This window comes from Benincasa hispida, unplaced genomic scaffold (genome assembly GCF_027475165.1).
Source record: "Benincasa hispida cultivar pf3 unplaced genomic scaffold, pf3_genome.v1.1 HicScf1848, whole genome shotgun sequence".
NCBI classification, from domain to species: domain Eukaryota; kingdom Viridiplantae; phylum Streptophyta; class Magnoliopsida; order Cucurbitales; family Cucurbitaceae; genus Benincasa; species Benincasa hispida.
The window spans coordinates 2,579,658-2,600,530 of NW_028326240.1; the positions used below are offsets into that span (position 1 = coordinate 2,579,658).

General features: G+C 34.8%; 2 long non-coding RNA genes across 14 annotated transcripts; both read right to left on the reverse strand.

Moving 5' to 3' along the window:
• Window positions 1-1,216: 1,216 nt before the first annotated feature.
• Window positions 1,217-4,720, reverse strand: LOC150030566 (uncharacterized). 2 transcript variants are annotated; one of them, XR_016526784.1, is made up of 4 exons: window positions 2,339-4,720; window positions 1,602-2,251; window positions 1,353-1,410; window positions 1,217-1,253 (listed from the first exon to the last, which is right to left on the reverse strand). It is a non-coding gene; the product is annotated as an uncharacterized LOC150030566 (long non-coding RNA). The 2 variants fall into 2 exon arrangements; XR_016526783.1 differs by having other exon boundaries at window positions 1,602-4,720.
• A 6,909-nt stretch (window positions 4,721-11,629) lies between these two features.
• LOC150030567 (uncharacterized) lies at window positions 11,630-17,404 on the reverse strand. 12 transcript variants are annotated; one of them, XR_016526772.1, is made up of 7 exons: window positions 17,117-17,404; window positions 16,849-17,024; window positions 14,015-14,097; window positions 13,632-13,924; window positions 13,403-13,508; window positions 12,006-13,238; window positions 11,630-11,873 (listed from the first exon to the last, which is right to left on the reverse strand). It is a non-coding gene; the product is annotated as an uncharacterized LOC150030567 (long non-coding RNA). The 12 variants fall into 12 exon arrangements; XR_016526771.1 differs by having other exon boundaries at window positions 11,630-11,887; XR_016526775.1 differs by lacking the exon at window positions 11,630-11,873 and having other exon boundaries at window positions 11,884-12,138; window positions 12,755-13,238.
• Between the last annotated feature and the right edge of the window lie 3,469 nt (window positions 17,405-20,873).

The window sequence follows — 20,873 nt, forward strand, 5'->3', positions numbered from 1 at the left end:
CATTATATGCACCTTTTTGTTTTCTCTTTTCCACCGCAATTTCATGAAAAGACATGTATAAAACAAAAAGGAAAAACAATTACTTGGACATTGTCGTGTGGTTCTCTTTCAAGCAACAATTGTTCTTGGATTGCTTGTGGGAAAAATTCAAAAAAGTAATGAGATTGAGTTAGTTTCTTTTTCCATAACCTATCCTCATCTATAATATTTCTTTTTGCATAACCTATCATCATCTATAATATCGTGGGCAAGAATTTCATTAAGTTCCGAAATAAGCTGTTGCACCTGTAGAAAGTGAATTATAAATGATATCAGTTCAAGAATGAAATATTGATCTCGAGAATCTTGGGTTTAGTGGATAGTGAGCATACAACCAAAAGAAATAAACACAATTAGTTACAATAACAAGAGAAATACCTCCGGAATGAAGTCAATCAAACCCTCAGGAATAAGTACAACACCATAATTAATAACCAAGTTCAGAACATTTACTAATTACATCGACAATGTAGTCTGTAACGTTTTTCAAGGTAAGCTTCTTAGCCGCAACCTGCAAAACACATTGTAAATTCAATGTACCCTATAAACTAAAGCTCTATTAATAAATGAGTCAACATTCAAAACAAATTATTTTTTGTCTGGAAATTTTTTCGCCTGCATACATTCAAAACCAATAAATCTCCATGAGTCAAATACAACTAGGTGGTATAGACCAAATTTTTCAATGCAGACAAAAAAAGGCATCCAATATCACTTAGGCAATTGAATATGATATGGGATGTCAATACTTAGTTCCATTGCACCATATTAAAAGTTTCAACCTAATTCCATGAATCCTTTGTTTATCACAACTTTTCATCTTTACCCTTAAGTTTTGTTTGATATTTACCATTCCATGTAAAAATGCAAGAAGATAAAATTCTCAAACAGGATATATTAACGGACTCAACAATTTCAGTTTTCATAGTTACATAGTATCTGTTGCAAAGATTATTAGTTATTACTGAGACAAAATCTAATTCTCAAAGAGAATAAACTACCCTAGGGTTGCATGTGGAGGTAAATGCCCCTCTTGACAAAGATTTCTATCTGGTAAAGCATGTGGAGATAAATGTTGTCCTTGACAAAGGTTTCTATCTTAAATAGTTTAAATAAAGCAACTACTTTTTCTCCAATAATAGTAATATTTGGATGAGTTTGCAAAGCACACTCCAGTGTGATGTGAGAAGCAGCACGACCCATAAGCCGTCCAACTGTGGATATATGTACACTTTAATGTCATATGATAATAAACTTGAAACTTGAGTGAGAAACAAAAAGGTATCAACATCACAACAATGAAAAAGTACAACCTCACATTAGGTAGGTCAAATAGAGAAGGTTAATAAAATTGAGCAGCCGTGAAGTGCACTGTATTTTACAGATAAAGCAACAAGATGGGATTTATTATTTATATTATCTATTTATTTATTTATATATTTTTTAAAAAAGTGGACATATCTGAACTTTAAATACTGGTAATGTCAATAATTCAGTTATTATGAACATGTCAGCACATCAGAACTATTTTTAGTTTCAATTTCATTAAGCAAAATGCTTACAGTGGTAATATTTTCCTGTAGATCGAGCATCAACCATCACATTACCAATCATTTCTGAATATATCTGCATAAACATCAGAAGAGCCTATTAAGCATCTCATCTCATGAATGCGACATTCCATTTTTTCCTTGAATTCTTGAAGAAACTACTTCAACTTTGCAACAGTCACCAAAGTTGAGTCCAAACGAAATATGAATTCTAAAGCAGTTACAAAGAGAAATGAGTACCTTGCAAGCAGAATCAAATCCAAAACTTGTGGGGACCTCTTTGGATTTGAGATCACCATCAACAGTTTTTGGGCAACCAATCACTTGGGTTTTCAAATTCTTACTACTAATTTGAAAACAACAGAAAGAAGGGGAATATAGATCATAGAGTCTTGCACACAAAAAAAAATGGTACCCTAGAGTAATTAATTACTCAACCTTATATTTTTGTAATAAAAATAACATATAATAGCTTATCCATATATGACAATGAGAGTGAGAAAGAGAGCAAAAAGGAGGGAGGCAATAAACAAATTTCATAGTTCTGAAAAATATCTAAAGTTTTCAACGAGGAGACGTGCATTTGTGTTGGAATCATCTCCACCAATTACAACAAGGCCATCCAAATCAAGATTCTGAGCAGTTTCTTCAGCTTGCTTAAACTGAAAAATAGAACCGAACTGTCAATTAATGCCTTGACTACAACTAAGACGTCTCAAAATGAAAATTCTGGGAAGAAAGAGTTTCACCTGATCTAGTTTCAATCTTATCCCTCCCACTGCATATCATATCAAAACCACTCGGGTAAAACAAAAATGCATTTAAATCAAGAATTGCATTCAAATGGCAATCACTTCGCATCAAGACTGCACATATTCACACTAACAATTCTAACAAGTGAAAGCAAGAAATCCTTTCAAGAAAATTAACATGATTGCGATACGGGTAGATAAATTGTGCAGTCAGTTCTACATATTTACCATAAAAGCTAAGTTTTCGATTGGGCTAATATTATAAGCCTTCGGGCTTAAAAATGGTTGTTTCATTGTTTTTTCATTTTAATTTTGTAGGTCCATTGTCTTGAACGTGTCGCAGTTGTGCCCTTAAGTGTCCAGTCGTGTCAGGGCGTGTCAAAAATTAAAAAAACAATAATGAAATAAGGCGTGTCGGACACATGTCGGCGACGTCAGGACGTGGCAGTGTCGGACACATGTTCGACACCGACACTTGGCCACCTTAGGAGTGGCAATGCTTTATAGATAAATAGAGGGAGTGGGGTTGGGAAGTGGGTGTCAAATTTTTTGGAATTTCATTTGGTAAATTTGGGAGAGACTAGCCCTCTCGTAAGGTTAGGTTGTCATGTTACTTTTATTATATAGCATATTTCCATATTTGAGTGTTCTTGAATTTTCTTGTTCTTAAGAGCTCTAATTAGGAAGTATCCTAATAAATTGGTATCAATGCTCGTTCTTTCTTGGGAGTACTGTTTTTTTCTTTCTTTTTTTCTTTTGGACAATGGGAGAACAAGAACCATAGACATGAAGCGAGTGCCTAAAACGAATTGCTAATCGCAAATGTTATATGACAGATAGAGGAGAAACTCCATGGATGTGGGAGTAACTGCAAAATTGGGTTGCAGATTGTAAGCGCATAACGACAAATAGAAAAATTCGGGAGGAGAAATTGCGAGAAACTTAAAGCGCAAAAATGGAATGAGAATTTCAAGTTTGTAAACAAATCTACAATTGACAATCATTCTAAGATTGCTAATGTCTCAAACCTGAAGAACTCTTTATGGTTCAATCGAAGATGGAAACCAAACGGGGAAGATGAAGAAGTCGAGGAGGAAAGACAAAAAGAAAACCTACCCATAAAAAAAAAGGTCGAGACAAGCAAAGAAAACTCACCGATGGACGTAAGGTCAAGGAGGCAAAGTGACAAGCAAAATAAAAACGTTTGAATGATGAAAAAGGAAAAAAGTTGGAGATGCAAGGAATGAAAAAAGGAGAAAAATACCAATGGAAAAGGTGGTGTCAGACAAATGACAACTCGATTGAAGAAGCCGAATGTGTCAAAAGTCTCCAATGATTGGACGAAGAAAATATTGCTTCTCAAAGTTGTAGTGGAAGGTTGTGTTGGGTTTTGGTAAAATAGTAAAAGTGCAATCATCCCACATCAGAAAAACTCAAAAAAGTCATGGGCTCCAAGCATTATAAAAGGAATCTATGTCTTTGGTTTCAAGTCATCTCAGTTAGAAACATTTTAAGCTTAGGTGTGTTAAGTCTTGTTAAATTCCCTTCTGCATTCTCTAGTTCAAAAATGGGAAAAAGGGTATGAGTAGTCAAAAGCTTTGAGAGTGATGTTATAATTGGGGTCGAGGAGAGAATTATTCTGAGAATGTAACAATTTTTTGCATAATGAATCTCTTTGATGGGCTGTTGTTTTCCGTTGAGTTTGAGTTTTTCACGCTAATTATTGTGTTTCCAATTTTATTATTTTCTTTCAATTTTTTAGTTATTTTTCTGCTTGTTCATGCAATAGAAGTGGAAGGTTTTTCCCAATAAGTTGACCACGATGGAGAGAGAAGACACCGGTAGTTCATTGGTTAGGGTGGCAAAGAGACTGGCAGATGGAAAAATGACAACTGACAAAAACATTGGTGGGCAAAGTCAGTGGGAGACGAGGAGATTGGATGTGCTGAAATTTGTAGATGGAAAATTATGGTGGATGGAGAAAGAGGCTTGGGGAAGGGGTGGACTTGCGTGAAAAGATGGGAAAACAAATGGTTGCCCATGTGAAATGTCAAAAGGTGTCGGCCAACCTGATAACTTGTAGAAATACAAATTATTATAGTCTTTTACTTGGAATAATGATGATAGATAAGAAGAATATGTGTCAATCTTCTTAAGTATTCATGTTATTAAACTTGTGTGAAGCATCTCAAAAACATCTACTACCCCATATCATGAGTTATGTTGCACCAAAGTGTCTATTTTGCAGACTGATCGTAGGACCTACATCGCATGTGCAAAACCCCTACCCGACGAACAAACAATTAGTCGCATGCCTCGGGATCTCAGAGTCAATACCAGCGGATCTTCTCGCAAGTATTTAGAATATTGACCATGATAGCAATGTTGACATTCTCACCTACCACGTTAGACGATAACGACTTATTAGAGTGGGAATTCCACCTCCATATTTCACCCTGATTCTTCATCGAAGCTTCGCCGAAGCAAGAGTCTAAAAGGGCTTTCTGCATTCATCCAACCATTATATCACAAGCAGCCTCAACATTCATCTGTGAGAAGCAAGAGATTACTAACAATTGCCCTTCACCTTATTTCTCTATCTTCTTAGTTGTTGTAGCCTTTTGTTTAAGAGATAGTTCATTTGTGTATTCAACAACTATTTTAATATCATCATGTTCACTTTCATCATCTTATCTATCCTCACTTTGGCTTTATCTCTTGTCATAAGTAACTAATTCTAATGGGGTAAGGGTGAAGATTAATATCATGATCTAAGTAGAATTTGTGGAAGTTATTTTGTTTGCTTAATATATGAGTATTAAAATGATTGCCTATGAGTACTCAATGAGTCATGTAGACTAACAACCTGAGACGGAAAGTAGTTGTGGATCTCATTAAGCAAAGCAAGAAATATTTGTCAACCCCGAAGCTTATTTTCTCTACTTGTGTATGTTATATAAGATTAAGTGTAAGTTAATACTAGGTTGTAGGGAAAGCTTGAGGATGCTAAGGAAGGAAAGAAAAATGATTTCAAGTGTTGATTACTAAGGGCTCTCGGGTGCTAAGTGAAAGAAGTGTAAGTTAATACTAGGTTGTAGGGAAAGCTTGAGGATGCTAAGGAAGGAAAGAAAAATGATTTCAAGTGTTGATTACTAAGGGCTCTCGGGTGCTAAGTGAAGAGTAAGAAGGCTTGGTTAATGAGAGAAATTTTGACTAAGTGTTGAAGGTCATGATGCATTGACGGTCATGCTGAGGTGTGCGATGGCCTAAGCATCTTAAGGTTAAGATGAAAGCTAGTGGTGTGAAGAAGAACATTGGCTAAGTGTTGGCCGAGAAGAAGATGCCATGCGTTTAGCATGGGCTATGCGCTAGTCGAGCCTCACGTTGAGGTTAGTTGGGCAAGGACGCGCGCATGGGCGAGAATGCCTTAAGCGATGCGGCTTGTGCGTGCATTGGTGTGCAATGGTTGGGCAAGGATGTGTGTAAAGTAGGCCCATGCGAAGATCTTGAGACTAGGCATCAGGTGCGAGTAAGGGCGCTGAGACGTGCACTAGCTAAGAGGTGTGTATGCGTCCAAGTAAAGCCATGCATTGGTAAGAGTTAGTAAGCTATGAGTTGGTGATTAGGGGAAGCTTTTCAGCTTAATCACCGATTGTAGTGGCCAGTTGTCGAGATTAGAAGGTTTAATGTTGACTTAGTGGGATAGGTGGCAGCCTAAGTGTAATTAAGGTCATGCATCTCTTAATCTAAAAGGGAAGCCTCAGTTCAAGAACTTGGTTTGGACAATTCTCTAGTGTTAAACGGGTGATTCCACAGCCATTTGAAGGCTTGAGGAGTGTAGATGAAGCTATGAGGTTGCTGGAAGGAAATTCTTAAGAATTCGAGTTGACATCAGAAGATTTCCTCAAGAGGTCAAGCTCTCAGGTGATTTTGAGCAAGGTGTGAAGATTGAAAAATTCTGACCATATCGTGAAGAATTTGAAGCTCAAATTTTAAGGTAAGTAAGTAAACGATTTTAAACAAGTTTGTAGAAGGAAATTTCCCAAAATAATGTCTGGAAAAATAAGTAAATTCAGCTTGAAGTTAAATTTGTATTTTTGGGTTGAATAAGCATGTAGCTGGAACAGTTGAGCACGCAGGCAACTCAACCGGGAAGGCTACAGATGCGCGCAAAGGCAGAATGACGCAAGGCGTTGCATGGGTGTGTACGCTAGGTTGCACACGAGGGTTGTACAAGTGTGCGCGCGAGGCGCTGCATGCAAAGGTTGAGTATGCATTGATGCGCGCAGTTGCGTTAAAAGACAAAATTTACTCCCCGTGCTTAGAAATATGTCTTCGTTGGCTATCCTCTCCGTCAACGTGGGTATAAGTGTTCTCATCCACCCTCCCACAAGTATTTTATTTCGATAAATGTCACCTTTCAAGAGGATCAACCCTTCTTTTCTATTAGTCATTTTCAGGGGGAGAGCTCTAATGAAGAGACTAATTGGCCCCCGTCTTCGATCTTTTCTGATTCCCTTCCTGATCCTATCTTGAATATTACCGACACTGTCACTGTCTTACCTACCAAATAGGTCCATGGATAACATACTATAGGAAGAATCTCAAGAAGGAAATTGTGCCACCTATTGTTTCTCCGGTAACGATCTATGAGTACGACCCAACATTAGCCCAAGGTACTCATACTTTTGTCTTTAATAACCTCGATATTTGTGTTGAGAATGATAATGATGCTCATACTCGTCTCTGATAATATTGGTATTTGTGCTAAAAATGATATGTGTACTGTGGAAGAAAATAGCAAAACTAATGATTGTACCAAGAAAGTTGTGGCTGATATGGCTGGGAATAAACAAGTTGAAGCAACTATTCCAGGTAGTTGACCAAGTAAGAAATATAGAGGTTCTACAAGATGATAGTTAAGCTCAACAATCTCAAACCAGCTCAACTGAAGCTCGTTATGAAAATCATTGGAAGAACTTTCTAAGTCAATCCAATCATGAGGCAATCATTATGCCTCAGGGACCAATGACAAGAGCTAAAAAACTTGAAGAGGGATTAAACGCTTGCTTCCAAGTTAAATTTCCAGCCCATCACGAAGAGTTGCAACCCTTGAAGCTCCAAGAGTCACTTGGGCACCCAAAAGTCCTAATGAATCTGCAAAATTCAGATTCATCCCCGTGTTTAATGCTTGATGTATTAATTTATTTCAATGTATTTACATTTATTAAGGTTCAAGAGTTTTTGTTGAACCTAGTCAATTAAGTGAAAAATTGTGTCCTTTCAAGTTGTCTTTTCAATTAGTATAAATACCTATGTAGTTTGGTCATTGGAACACACTTGAGATTGAATGAAATTTCATTAGAGTTTTTGTCTCTCAAGCTTTATGCTTTTTCTTTGTATTTTTGTGTTTAAAATGCATGTATTAGAACTTTCAATCTAGTTTGATCAATTAGATTGTGGAGAGTTCGACTTCTTAAAGTTAGTAACAAGTTCTCCTTTCTTCTTGATCATCGACCAATCTTCCAAGCCAAATATGTTTAGCTTTCTTGGGGTTGCTTATTAAATAGTTAATCGGGGTTATTCTTATTATCGTTGTGGGCCCTCAATCACGTATGAGAACCCCTTTATTCTAGGTGAAACCCCACAACGATAATAAAAGTAACCCCAATTAACTATTTAGTAAGCAACCCCAAGAAAGCTAAACATATTTGGCTTGGAAGATTGATCGATGATCAACAAGAAAGGAAAACTTATTCCTAACTTCAAGAATTCGAACTCTCCACAATCTAATTGATCAAACTAGATTGAAAGTTCTAATACATGCATTTTAAACACAAAAATACAAAGAAAAAGCATAAAGCTTGAAAGACAAAACCTTTAATGAAATTCCATTCAATCTCAAGTGTGTTCCAATGACCAAACTACATAGGTATTTATACTGATGGAAAAGACAATTTGAAAAGACACAACTTTTCACCTAATTGACTAAGTTCAACAAAAACTCTTTGAGGACATACATGAACCTTAATAAATGTAAATACATTGAAATAAATTAATACATCAAGCATTAAACACGGGGATGAATCTGAATTTTGCAGATTCATTAGGACTTTTGGGTGCCCAAGTGACTCTTGGAGCTTCTAGGATTGCAACTCTTCGTGATGGGTTGGAAATTTAGCTTGGAAGCAAGCGTTTAATCCCTCTTCAAGTTTTTTAGCTCTTGACATTGGTCCTTGAGGCATAATGATTGCCTCATGATTGGATTGACTTGAAAAGTTCTTACAATGATTTTCACCACGAGCTTCAGTTGAGCTGGTTCGAGATTGTTGAACTTCACTTTCATCTTTTAGAACCTCAATATTGCTTACTTGGCCAACTCCTTATGATTGTCACTATTTGCTTATCAGAATGGAACTCTACGCTAGAGACTAAGTGTGGAATTTCTAATGGAAGGTCAGATAGAGTAAAAGGTGGAGATTCCTCCCTTGATCTTCCTATTGCCTTAAGAAAAAGAATCAAGTCTTGCCTTAAGCACCCAATGCGGAGTTATCTGTCGTATGGTAACCTTTCACCTGAGTTCAGAGCTCTTACTACAAGTCTATAAACAGTAACGATACCAAATAATTTATAAGTAGCAATGGAAATCCCCGAGTGAAAAACTACAATTATGGAAGAAATGAGGGCTCTTGAGAAAAACAATACTTGGGATCGTCTGTCTCTTCCTAAAGAGCATAAGACGGTTGGATGCAAATAGGGGTTCACCATAAAGTACAAGTCTGATGGGACGCTTGACAGTTATAAGGTCAGGCTAGTTGCTAAAGGATTTACTCAGACCTTTGGAATAGACTACTCTAAGACTTTTTCTCTGGTTGCAAAACTAAACACAGTTCGACATGGTTGTGAACAAAGACTGGCCCTTCCATCATCTAGATGTGAAAAATGTATTTCTCAATGGTGAGTTAAAAGAGGAAGTCTACATGAGTCCTCCAGGTTTTGAAGCTCAGTTTGATCACGAAGGGTGTAAGCTAAGAAAGTCATTATACAGATTAAAATAGTCTCCAAGAGCGTGGTTCGACAGGTTTACTACCTTCGTTAAATCTCAAGGTTATACTCAGGGACACTCTGATCACACTCTGCTTACAAAAAGGTCAGTGTCAGGAAAGAGTGTCGTTCTCATTGTATACGTGGATGATATTGTGTTATCCCGATGATACTACAGAGATTGACAGACTGAAAAAGAAAATGGCTAAGGAGTTTGAGATTAAAGACCTCGGAAGATTCAAGTACTTTCTTGGGACGAAAGTAGCACGATTAAAAGAGGGACTTTCAGTCTCTCAACAGAAATATACACTTGACTTGATAAAAGAAACAAGTATAACTGGATGCAAAGTTGATAACCCCGTAGAAGTCAATACCGAGCTTGGCGACTCTATTAACTTTCCTGTTAATAAAGAAAGATATCAATGTTTAGTAGGGAAACTAATTTACCTATCCCATACTAGACCAGACATATCCTACGTCGTCAGTGTGGTAAGCCAGTTTATGCAAGCACTATGAAGAGCATATGAAGGTTGTTGAACGCATCCTAAGATATTTACAAACTACTCCCAGTAAGGGTTAGATGTTCAAGAAAACTGACAAACGAGGTATCTCACTTATACTGACACTGACTGGACAGGCTCTATTGTAGACAAAAAGTCACATTTGGGTACTGTACCTTTTTGTGGGGAAATCTTGTCACTTGGAGAAGTAAGAAACAAATGGTGGTTGTTAGAAGCAGTGTTGAAGCAGAATACATGGCTATAAGTCTGGGAATATGTGAAGAAATCTGGTTAAAGAAAGTTTTGTCAAACCTGTGTCGGGATTGTGATCATCTGATGAAGCTCTACTGTGACAACAAAACTGCAATAAGTATAGCAAATAATCTGGTTCAAGATGATAGAACCAAACACGTTGAAATCGATAGACACTTCATCAAAGAAAGATTGGACAGTGACAGTATCTACATTCAATACATCTCTTTCGGTCAACAGGTCACAGACATCTTCATAGACAAAAGGACTTAACAGACAGAGTTTTGATTTTTGTGTCAGCAAGTTAGGTCTTATTAACATCTATGCCCCAATTTGAGAGAGAGTGTTGAAAATAAAAAAGGACTTTACTTTTGAACCCTAAGGGCATTTTAGTAGTTTCATCTTGCCCTAGTCTGTATTAGGGTTTCCTACATCTCTATTTATATTTGTGCCCTGTTCTGTATGAAACATAGAAAATAATAATAAAAAGAGTGATTGTATCGTGGTTTTTTCTCCCTGTTCTAGGATTTTCCACGTAAAATGTTGTGTTCTTCTCTTCTCTTTGTTTCATCAAATAGGAACCTTCCCCTCTTGTATCAAACACTTTATTCATTCTAATAAAATATTCATAATCTTGATTCTTGGAGAGAATTCTCCTTTTATCTCCTTTAGGAGACATCAATTTGGTACCAGAGCATCCGTGGGCCAATATTGACTGCCGCCAGTGGAACTCCAAGAAACTCTTAGTGACGTCGATCACAAGAGGAAGCTTTGTGAGTTGTCCTCATTGTCGAACAACTAACATCTAATTAGGGGGAACCCTTGAAATTCCAAGAAAGAAAGAAGAAACCGAAGATTTTGCAAGAATTGACTATTATCGATCAAAGAAGACGTCCAAGAAAAAAAAAATCAGCAGTTGGTATAGGCAAGAAAATAAAATTTACTTCCAAAAACAAAGTTGGAATTCTGACTCAAGTGGTTCAAAAGAAGAATTCCAACATACTAATTTTGTCCATGCTCGATTTTCTCAAAGCACCTATCATTATCCACATTGGAAATTTAATTCTAGTGATTCTAGTGACTCCAATGATGTTTCTAAGGCAATTTGGGGTGGGATAAGAAGGCAACAATATCGAAAAAGGTCCAAAGATCCATCAAACCCATGTTTCAAGATATCAACGTAAAGATTGGGAGTTAGATGAATTAAAGAATTATCAAGAATCATCAAGAATGGATTTTTACAGCCCAAGAAAAATGAATTTAAAAGATCTTAATGCATTTACCAACATGCATGTTTTTCAGATCTCAACTGACTTGCCTACTACCCAAGTGCTAAATAATGTGTTATCACTAAATTATTAAACAGGAGCGTATAAGTAAAACAGCAAAAGTTCAAGCACGAATAGAATAAGTACCGAAAGAAATGTGACTGCCACTTGAATTGGCCACCCATTATATGCCTTCTTGCCTTCTCTTTTTCAACTCAGTTACATGGAAAGACATGTATAAAACAAAAAGAAAAAACAATTACCTGGACATTTCCGTGTGGATCTCTTTCAAGCAACAATTGTTCTTGGATTGCTTGTGGAAAAAATTCAAAAAGGTGATGAGATTGAGTAGTAAGTTTCTTTTTCCATAACCTATCCTCATCTATAATATTTCTTTTTCTATAACCTATCCTCATCTATAATATCATGGGCAAGAATTTCATTGAGTTCCGAAATAAGTTGTTGCACCTGTAGAAAGTGAGCTATATATGATATCAGTTCAAGAATGACATATTGATCCCAAGAATCTTGGGTTTAGTGGATAGTGAGCATACAACCAAAAGAAATAAACACAATTAGTTACAATAACAAAAGAAATACCTCCGGAATGAAGTCAATCAAACCCTCGGGAATAAGTACAACACCATAATTAATAACCAAGTTCAAAACATTTACTAATTACATCGATAATGTAGTCTGTAACGTTTTTCAAGGTAAGCTTCTTAGCCGCAACCTGCAAAACACATTGTAAATTCGATGTACCCTATAAACTAAAGCTCTATTAATATATGAGTCAACATTCAAAACAAATTATTTTTTGTCTGGAAATTTTGTCGCCTGCATACATTCAAAACCAATAAATCTCTATGAGTCAACTACAACTAGGTGGTAGAGAACAAATTTTTCAAAGCTGACAAAAAAAGGCATCCGATATCACTTAGGCAATTGAATATGATATGGGATGTCAATCCTTAGTTCCATTACACCATATTAAAAGTTTCAACCTAATTCCATGAATCTTTTGTTTATCACAAATTTTTATCTTTACCCTAAGTTTTGTTTGATATTTACCATTCTATGTAAAAATGCAAGAAGATGAAATTCTGAAACAGGATATATTAACTGACTCAACAATTTCAATTTTCATGTTTACATGAGAGTATCTGTTGCAGAGATTATTAGTTATTACTGAGACAAAATCTAGTTCTCAAAGGGAATAAACAACCCTAGGGTTGCATGTGGAGGTAAATGCCCTTCTTGACAAAGATTTCTATCTGGTAAAGCATGTGGAGATAAATGTCCTCCTTGACAAAGGTTTCTATCTTAAGTAGTTTAAATAAAGCAGCTACCTTTTCTCCAATAATAATAATATTTGGATGAGTTTGCAAAGCACACTCTAGTGTGATGTGAGAAGCAGCACGACCCATAAGTCGTCCAACTGTGGATATATGTACACTGTTAATGCAATATGATAATAAACTTGAAACTTGAGTGAGAAAAAAAAGGTATCAACATCACAACAATAAAAAAGTACAATCTCACATTAGGTTAATAAAATTGAGTAGCCGTGAAGTGCTCTGTTTTTTACAGATGAGGCAACAAGATGGGCTTTATTATTGATATTATCTACTTATTTATAAATATATATTTTTAAAAAAGTGGACATATCTGAACTTGAAATACTGGTAATGTCAATATTTCAGTTATTATGAACATGTCAGCACATCAGAACTATTTTTAGTTTCAATTTCATTAAGTAAAATGCTTGCAGTGGTAATATTTTCCTGTAGATCGAGCATCAACCATCACATTACCAATCATTTCTGAATATATCTGCATAAACATCAGAAGAGCCTATTAAACGTCTCATCTCATGAATGCGACATTCCATTTTTTCCTTGAATTCTTGAAGAAACTACTTCAACTTTGCAACAGTCACCAAAGTTGAGTCCAAACGAAATATGAATTCTAAAGCAGTTACAAAGAGAAATGAGTACCTTGCAAGCAGAATCAAATCCAAAACTTGTGGGGACCTCTTTGGATTTGAGATCACCATCAATAGTTTTTGGGCAACCAATCACTCGGGTCTTCATATTCTTACTCCTAATTTGAAAACAATAGAAAGAAGGGGAATATAGATAACAGAGTCTTGCACACAAAAAAAAAAACAGGAGCGTTTAAGTAAAACAGGAAAAGTTCATAATGGATTTGGCATATTTTCAAAACCTGATAACATAATGGATTTCTGATTTTCTCTTGCTTAAACAACCATACTAATGATGGTCTATGAATCCTTGAAGAATGCATATCCCACTCACTTTCAGTCACCAATTAGAACAATATTCTTTCGACTTCTGAACTGTAGGAAGTGTGGCAACTAGCATCAGCAACAGACCTACAAAACCCATATATATTCACCATTTGTGTGACCATAAATGGGTCATGGTATCCACATAGTAAGCCACTTTTGCTGACAAGAATATACTGGAACATGCTAAACCATCTTCTCATCAACAAGTCTGGCAAAGAGGTATTCATGTGGTGAGTACATAGACAACAGATATATACCAAAAAGAGGATACAAGAAAGAAGAAACAAAAGTGTGTTACCTATCATCATGTAATGAACTTACATATAGTAACAACAAAACAGCAGACTAACAAGAAGAAAGATCTGAGTCATTGGAGCTTTCCTGTCCAAGTAGAAACAGTAAATCAACTGGATCAGATGGAAAAAATGATACAAGTTCTCTAATGCCAGTGAAATCATTTCCAAAGATGACATCCACCGGAGAACTGAGCATTAGATACACTCTCCATTTCATCTTTTCATATAGAAATGAGCCTAGACATCTAAAAGAGAAACTCAAACAACAAGCAGATAGAAGTGTGTTTGCAAAATCTATGGTCCTGATGTCAGGATTTTGGAGCAAAATCGAATGAAAAGTTTCAAATACCCCCAAAACAAGTTCCTCTTCAGTTACATTGATAGTTGCTAAAAGCCAAGGTAGTGTGTTGTACATACATCAAGAGCACAATTTTTCATTTCTTTGGTGATAGAGTTGTCCATGACAGTATTGACTTGACTATATATATAGAACTCCTTGAGAAGGTATAAAGAATGTAAAAGTTGACCTGGTTGTGTTTCGAATGTACTAAGACGAAATAAAACTACATGTTCTAATACTTCTTGAATTGATGTTGCTAGATGTGGCACCCTATGAGATGGAGACTTCATAATCGTGACCAGGATTGCACGGGTTGTTGCAAATGTGTCTGGATGTATGCCCATCTCCCCAGTCACATTCTTACGGAGCATACTCGTCAAAATAAGAACTAGTTCTTCAATACGAGATACAACCACTACTCCAGGACACTGAGAAATGCATTTCAAAATGAGACCAAGTGTTTGGCTGTGAATTGGATGGAAAGGAACTTCAGCAACATGACCCAACACTAGAATTAGTGTTGCAAATCCGACCGCAAGCCTTTGATTGAAGGGCAATTCAGCTCTTGAAAGAAGATCAAGGGCCTGAAGACGCAAGCCCTTGTTAAGGGATCCTTACCTTCAGCAATGTGCAACTCATTTCATTATCCTAGAATTCGAAGTTTCTGGCATATGTTCTATTTTGAAAAAAGAATGTGTAGTTTTCATGTATTTAACAGCACAAAAATAGCTAGATATCTATGACCTTGACTAGTTTTCATGTATTTACCAACACAAAAATAGCTAGATATCTACGACCTTACTTGAACAGGAACTATTTTATAGGTTGTACATATGTGTCCTTGAGTTCTAAAAAAAATCGCTAGATGTCTTTATCTCTGACAGATTATGCTTGTTCAAGAATTTTCAAGACTACGATTAGGATTTGTTTCATAGGTTGTACATCTGTGTCCTTTCGATCTAAAAAAAATAGCTAGATATCTTTATCCCTGACAGATTATGCTTGTTCAGAATTTTCAGGACTACGATTGCTCACCTGAAAATCGTAATATCTCAAATACATAATCCACTATATTTTCTTCAACCAATAGTTGGTTTGGCTTGATGGAAGTGCCCTCTGAGGACAGATAACTAATTATTAGCTCCACAGTGTTAAGTTGGAGATCTTAGTTTGACGAAAGCAGAGGACCTTTGATAGAAACTTAAGAGTTGATATGCCATTGCAAAATTTTAGTCATTCAGGGCAGCGTTTGTTAATTTATTGGAAAAGAAGTCGATTAAAATCTTTGGATAAGTGATCTTATCTTGTTTACGGGATTGACTAATCAGAATTTAGAAACTTAGAGTTGAGCTAAGAAGTCGGGTAGATGAAAAGTCATCTGGGTATATCTTTTGGGGGTAGAATATCGAATTGAAACCTATAACCATACTGTAGATGCGCAGTTATGTGGTTGAGCTGAATTTTGTAAAATGGTTCTTCAAGTCTGGAAAAAACTTGCACATGAACAAAATGTTTTGAGTTGCATTTTCTTTTAGCTTTTGCTTTCTTTCTTCAATATCCTGGCAAGCAACTTTGTTGGTGGAATGGCATATCCTAAGTCCGAGCTCAAATAGGTCGATTTATCTTGTTGCTTTGGAATTTCAAATTTTTTATTCATTTTGGGCCACTACTCTAATTGGGATTTAAGTAGTGAATAAACTTAATTTCTACTCCTTCCATAGAGTGTTTGAAAATTTTCTGTTATCGGCCTTGCCACAAGATGGTCATGGATCTTTCTATGGGGTTTTCATATTTTAGTTCATTTTATGCTGTTCTTGTACTGATAAAATTAATTTCTTTTGGGGCTGCTTAGTTATGATAAGCAGAGAGATTTATAATTTTTAATAAAGCTATGAGTTTACTACATTTAGAAAGGACTAATGCAGCTTTATTGTGTTTCAGGTTGGGCCTTGTTGCAACCATTAAGGTATGCAGTTTTCCATCCATTATGACATAATACCACGAGTATCCATTTCTTGTATTTTCTCAAAGCATTCAAGTTAGTTGTCAGTATAGAATGATCATGCAGTATTCTCAAGGTTGGAAATAATTATGTTGCATAGCTTTTTTTTTAAACATTTATTCTAGTAGTGATGCACAATGAATGAATGAACAGGAATAGTTAGATACAAATCAATACACATCAGATAAAAGAAGATGAGTATACAAATCAATACATCATTTTCAGTTTTCCATCCATTATGACATAGCTTTTCATAGCTTTTTTTTAAAACATTTATTCTGGTAGTTGTCAGTATACAAATCAATACACATCAGATAAAAGAAGATGAGAAATGAGAAACTGGGCTTCATTTGTACGCAAATGCAAACATTCAAAAATATCACCCAAACTCATGCACCACCAGCTACAAATTATAAACCAGAAAGAAGATTTAGCCATCATGTTCGGTCTAGGAAACACAAAAAAAAAAAGTGGTTTTGAAGAAGTTGACAAACCTACATAGTTCAATCGGACATCATCATTTTGAGTCTTCATGAGCGCCTCCAGAGATAGAAACAGAAGTTCTGGGCAAAATGCAGAGAGAATATCATTTCCAGTGCTATGGTTAGATGCATATTGAATTGTGGTCAATTTATATAGAACAAAGAGGATCTCTCCCCGTATCTCCTTGCTGCATATGAAGAGTAATTCAGAACTTGTCATAAAAAATGCATATGCGCAGTACAAAATAATTTGCTTCTTTCGAATTATTCAGTTTATCACCTTGGTAATTCAAGGCCTGGCACGAGATTTGACACGAGGCCATCGTTGTTCTTAATTTGGCCATGGAAATTTGTTGTCCGATAGTTTAAAGCTGTACAGATTTCTGAAGAAGCTGTACAGAAATCTGAAGAGTTTGATATTAGGTAATGTTTGTTTCCTTTGGTTGTTGTAGCATTATGAATTTATTGCTGTAACTTTCCTTTTCATTGTCATTTGTTTGGCTGGTTCGTTAAGTGTCCACTAAACTCTGAGAAAGTGGTCTGGCAGTAGTAGCCAATTTTTTACTCCTCCCCGAATTTTTTTTTTATCGTAAGGGCTCTCGCTCCCGCTCCCGCCCGCTCGCGCTCGCTCGAAGGCTTTTCATCGTAACGGCTCCCGCTCCCGCTCGCTCCCGCTCTCGCTCTCGCTCCAGGTCTCGCTAAGTAGCCCTCTTTACTCTCGCTCTCTCTAACTTTCTCGCTACAATTCTCGCTCTCTCCAATTTTCCTTCAATCTCGCTCTCTGTACTCTCGCCAGCCTCGCTCGCTGGGTTTCTCGCTCTCCAATTCTTCAAATGCAAGGATTGCACAACTTTTATTCTAAAGATTTAGATTTAGCGATATTTTAATTCATAAATTTTCAAATCGACATTTTAACTCATAATCATAATGTTTGAATTTAATAGCATTTTAGTGACTTGTAAGGTTTTCAGTATCAGTGTGGCTAATGAGAGCTAACGTGGCAATTTATTTTTAGATTTAAATTCTATTTTGGTCCTTAAGCTTTGTATCTTGTTTTATTTTTATCTTTAAACTTTCAAAAACATTCATTCTAGTTCATTTAATTTGGTCTCTACTATTAAAATTCTATTAACTCTTAAATAGAATAGTGAGATGACTTGTATTTTTTGATAATTATGTTACCAAATAAGTTAGTCATGCGAAAAAAATCTAGGGGTTCACATTTGAATTAGGTGGTAAAACGATTTTATAAGGCTTCAAAAGTCATTTTGGGTTCGAGATTTTGGAAGTTTCACTATTTGAACGCGTTGGTCATTGACATTTTACTTTACATCCATATTGCTCAACCCATGTTGAATGTAATTTCATCTTTAAATAAAATTAATCCTTAAATGTTAACATAATATTAACTCCAATGACCATAATGAACACTTTATAAAAGTTCATGGACAAAAACAAATGTTCTTTAAAGTTTAGGACCAAAGTAGAACAAGGTTAAAAGTTTCGGGACCAAAATAGTACTTACAACTTATTTTATTAAGAAATTAAAAAAAAAAATCATAAAATATAATTTATTTTTTTATTCTTTCCCCTTCTCCATCCATAGTTGGTCACCGTTGTAGTCTTCATCGCCCCCTTTTTTCTTTTATCTTATTATTTTCTTCTTCTTTTTCACCTTCATCGTCTTTCTCCCCTTCTTCCAAAATTTAATATTATTAAAAAAAAATAAAAATTAAATGCTAAAAATGGGAAAGTAGGAGAAAGGTGAAGAAAGAAAGGAATAAAATGAAAGAAAAGAAGAGGAAAAAATAGAACAAAGAGAGTATTATGATGTATTGTATGTAAATTGAAGAAATTTTGAAACCGAATTAATTCGGTTCGGTTCGATTTCACTTTCGAAAACCGAATTTGAAATCGAATTGAACCGTTTTTAACTATTCATGTATATTGGATGTTAGTTTTGCGTAGTTTATAGGTCAATCTATTCATGTTTATTGTGTCACATGTGCATGAACCTAAGCTATTTATTAAGTATTTTATGTGGGAAGTTTTTCAAATCATTATTCGATTCATAATTATTTGATTTTTGAAACTTCGTATATAAACTCTATTTCCACACATGAATTTCTATGTTTTGTTATCTATTTTTAATCATGTGTTTTAAAAAACTAAGAAATTTTTTAAAACTAAAAATAAATGGTTTTCATAAATGCGATTTTGTCCCCACCCGCCCTATAGATATCTCCAGATGAAACCCATAATAGAGAATTAGGAAGAAACAAACATAAATTTAAAAAAAATGTGAAAACGAAATCATTATCCAAAGAGGTTTAAATAATTAAAATAAAAATTTATAATATTTTATCAAGTTAATTTTTTTCCTAAAAAATCAATTAATGACTAAGAAGATAAAATACTATTATAGTACTTATTCTATTTTATTAAAGGTATATTTCAAATGTTACACATTTAGCTTATAAACTTTCGATAACTTTTTAAACTTAATTATTGTCACTTTTATCAAATTTGGTAAAATAAAAACAAAAATTTTCATAGAAAAATACACGTTATAAATACTAAAATTAAAATGAAATTTTGGAAAAATAAATGTGTGGTATATTTCCAAGGAAAGTGTTGTCCACGCGGGAGCCAAAGCGCGTAGATAAGGTTTATCTCAGCTTTGGATTAAGACGGTTGCTTGCGAAAAGACCAATAATTCGCTTTAAAATCACTTTTGGTATTTAAACTACGGTAAAACTAATAATTCGCCTTACATTCAATTTAATTTATGTATTTGAAAATCTATAACAATCTAGTCTTTATTTTGAAATCAAATTATATTAAGGCTCGACAAAATTCATCTACATGGATAGATCAATATACTAATTAGACATCCAATATGTTTATAAACTATAAAATCAAAATTGTTAAATAATAAAAACTAGCATTAATTTGGATAGAATATTCTTTTATGACGTATATATTAAATTGTTACAAAAATTAAAAGTATGTGAACTAAAATATTACAAAATAGAGAGATATAAAGAATCTTTATTACCATTGCTTTGGCTTTATAAAATGACCAAACTGTTCTCATTCTTCAATACATAATCAAAAAATTACCATACGAATTATGGAAGAAAACAATGTGTTTTGCTTTCCTTCTCAATTTGATAACACTCAAACTCAACAACAATTTCATAATCACAATTCTATTTCCCCTCAAAACTCTGTCAGCAATCTATTTTATCTACAATATTACGATATTAATATATATTTGAGAAAGCAAATAATTTTATCTACATTTGCAAGTTATATTACAATATAAATAAAACTAATAAATTTAATGGATTAAACGATGAAGTGACAAGATGAGGACCTAAGTGGAAACTAACCCATCTGATGATTAGCGGTCAGTAGGGCCAGAGTCGCATCCAACATCAACCATTAGCATAACCATAAGATTAGACTGGAAGCATAACTTACACCTAATTAAAACTTGATTTTAACGTAATCGTGAACAAACATAATGCATGGGCTCCCTGGTAGAGAAACGTGTTCTAAACATGTAATGCAATATAACAATTAACATAACCATGCAACATAATAAAGGTACACTACCATAGAACGTTTGCCCTTACGTCATCATTCTTTGTTTGTATTCAATTTTAGGGTTTTTTCTCTCCCACTTTCTCGCTCCCGCTCGCCCTTGATAAAAATTTCCAATTTCCAATTTATTATATATTTTTTTAATTTTTTTTCCTTCTAAATTTCCACCCCTTTAAATAAAATTTCATCCTGCTTATTATTTGACATTTAATTTCCTGTATGCGTACAAATCTGGGTCGTTACAATTTTTCTATAGGTTATTTATTTAGTTTCCAAAATCATAAATTTTGAATATTAAAAATATGTCTAAATAGAAGTTTCGAATCTCTAATTTTTTAGTTAATAGTATATATTTTATGTCTTGTCTAAATAATCCTCATTATTGAATTAACTAACATATATATGATCATTAATTTGATAATATTATT